Source organism: Callithrix jacchus, chromosome 14, assembly GCF_049354715.1.
Source record: "Callithrix jacchus isolate 240 chromosome 14, calJac240_pri, whole genome shotgun sequence".
Taxonomy (NCBI): Eukaryota; Metazoa; Chordata; class Mammalia; order Primates; family Cebidae; genus Callithrix; species Callithrix jacchus.
This window is the reverse complement of record NC_133515.1, coordinates 8840360-8843338: the sequence shown is the minus strand read 5'-3', so window position 1 is coordinate 8843338 and position 2979 is coordinate 8840360. Positions and strand designations below refer to the sequence as shown.

At 41.7% G+C, this 2979-nt stretch overlaps 1 pseudogene; it reads left to right on the top strand.

Annotated features, from left to right (window-relative positions):
* Window positions 1–2236: 2236 nt before the first annotated feature.
* Window positions 2237–2616, top strand: LOC100402408 (transcription initiation factor TFIID subunit 13 pseudogene; annotated as a pseudogene).
* The last annotated feature ends 363 nt before the right edge of the window (window positions 2617–2979 follow it).

Genomic DNA, 2979 nt, shown 5'->3' with positions numbered 1-2979 from the left:
CATTTGTGATTATGTAGCATGTGTCTGTGTGGATCAAGGGCCGTGTCTCTTTAAACGGGCGTTAGCAGCACTGTGGGTTTCTGTGAGTGAATTTTATTTTTCGCTGACTAGTGTGGCCAGATTTATAAAATAAAAATGCAGGAAGCCCAGTTTAAATTTGAGTTCCAGGTAAATGACAAATAATTTTTTAGCATAAGTCCCACGCAATATTTGGAACACATTTATACTAACAAATTATTCAGTTTATTTGAAAGTCAAAATTATCTGGGCTTCATGTATTTTATCTGGCAACCCTATCCTTGACTTCTTTGATAAAAATTAGTGTTTCAAATTTTAATTGAAAAATTTTGATGAGAAAAAGGGTAAAATGACAGCCAGCCCCATCTGCATGAAATGGCTTCAGGAAAGTCACTTGCTAACTTTCTAGCATCATCTTAACTCCAGAATTGTCTCTCTGTCATGAAAGTTATTGTCTCCTCTCCTTTCCTGGACCACTGAGCCTTCTCCTACACCCAAGCTCCCTAATTTTCCCACCCAAAGCATCTCTAACTCAGCTAAACTATTCCCTTGTTTGGGAGCACTTAAGTTACCAAGAGAGCCAGGCCACGGGAGGTGATTCATCAGCTGGAGCTGCCCCCAAGCACACTGGCTGTGCACTGTACTAATAAATTATTGAATTTGAAGATTTGTATTCTATAAAAGTTATTCATGTCCCATTCTATCAACTGTACAATATCAGCACTTACAGAATAATAAAGATGATATAGCAACTAACAAATCCTATTGAACCCTCTATCTGCAGCCACTGCATTAAGAATTATAAAACCAGGATGCAAAGACATTTTGCCTTTTCACAAAGGCTTCTGTATTAGTCCATTCTCACACTGCTATAAAGAACTGCCTGAGACTTGGTAATTTATAAAGGAAGAGGTTTAGTTGACTCAGTTCCGCATGGCTGGGGAGGCCTCAGGAAACTACAATCATGGCAGAAGGGGAAGCAAACACATCCTCTTCACATGATAGCAGGAAGGAGAAGTGCCATGCGAAGAGGGAAAAGCCCCTTCTGAAACCATCAGATCTTGTGAGAGCTCACTCACTATCATGAGAATAGCAGCATGGAGGTAATGGGAACGTGGGGGTTATGGGAACTACAATTCAAGATGAGATTTGGGTGGTGACACAGCCAAACCATATCAGCTCCTTTTCTAATTCAAATACAGATAATTAGTTTAGAACACAATAAGCTAATTTCACTAAAGAAGAAATAAAAAGAATTGAGGGTATGTCAGGAGGAATTTTGGAAAACAGAGGCCCAAATTCACGTAAGAAAGAGGGAAGGCAGCCGGGCGCCGTGGCTCACGCTTGTAATCCCAGCACTTTGGGAGGCCAAGGCGGGTGGATCACGGGGTCAAGAGATCGAGACCATCCTGGTCAACATGGTGAAACCCCGTCTCTACTAAAAATACAAAAAAATTAGCTGGGTATGGTGGCGCGTGCCTGTAATCCCAGCTACTCAGGAGGCTGAGGCAGGAGAATTGCCTGAACCCGGGAGGCGGAGGTTGCGGTGAGCCGAGATAGCGCCATTGCACTACCGCCTGGGTAGTGTTGCTTCCACACCAGCCCTGACAGGTTGCATCATTTTTATTCCCTTAAACAGGCAAGAAAAGTGCCAACCAGAGTTGTTGATAGTATAATTGGCCCTCCATAGCCATGGTTTCTGCATCTGTGGGTTCAATGTGAACGGAAATTATTATTTTTTAAATTTTTTTATTTTTTATTTGAGACGGAGTTTCGCTCTTCTTACCCAGGCTGGAGTGCAATGGTGCGATCTCGGCTCACCGCAACCTCCGCCTCCTGGGTTCAGGCAATTCTCCTGCCTCAGCCTCCTGAGTAGCTGGGATTACAGGCACGCGCCACCGTGCCCAGCTAATTTTTTTGTATTTTTAGTAGAGACAGGGTTTCACCATGTTGACCAGGATGGTCTGGATCTCTTGACCTCGTGATCCACCCGCCTTGGCCTCCCAAAGTGCTGGGATTACAGGCGGGAGCCACCGCGCCCGGCCCGGAAAATATTTTTTAAAACATTGCATTTTAGGAAGCTGAGGCAGGAGGACAGCTTGAGCCCAGGAGTTTGAAGTTGCAGTGGGCTATCCACCACAGCACTCTATCCTAGGCAACACAACGAAAACTTGCCTTAAAAAGAAAAAAAATTGTGGGCGCTGGGGGTTGGCTGGCTAGTGGGATGGCAGATGAGGAAGAGGACCCCACCTTTGAGGGAGAAAATGAAGAAATTGGAGGAGGTGAAAAAGGTGGACAGGGTAAAAGAAAGACACTTTTTTCTAAAGAATTGTGATGTATGATGTATGGCTTTGGGGATGACCAGAATCCTTATACTGAGTCAGTGGATATTCTTGAAGATCTTGTCATAGAGTTTATCACTGAAATGACTCACAAGGCAATGTCTATTGGAAGACAAGGTTGATACAAGTTGAAGATACTGTGTTTTTGATTCGAAGGTACCTAAGGAAGTTTGCCAGGATTAAAGACTTGCTTACGATAAATGAAGACTTGAAAGAAGCTAGAAAAGCATTTGATGAAGCAAACTATGGATCTTGACACTTTTTGTAGTTTCTGAAAATTACCATCTGGGGAAATAATATATAATAATTGTATATTTTCTTTTTTAAAAAAATAATTGTATATTTTCTAAAGTAAGGTTCTGATATTTGGCCATGTAAATGAAAGATGGAGAAGCACAGTTTTCACCCTTTATTTTTATGCCTTTGATTTTAGAGTGATATTGGTGCATTTAACAGCCTGCCTTTGTATTACCATACTTGAATTACTTACTGGGTTTTAGTAACCATGCATAAGTCAAAGTACCTTGCAAACCATGCAGCTTCTTCTGACTTTTGTCTATCTAAAGAATAAAGTATTATTTATGTGTTAGGCATGTTTATACTTTTGTAAGCTAGACTG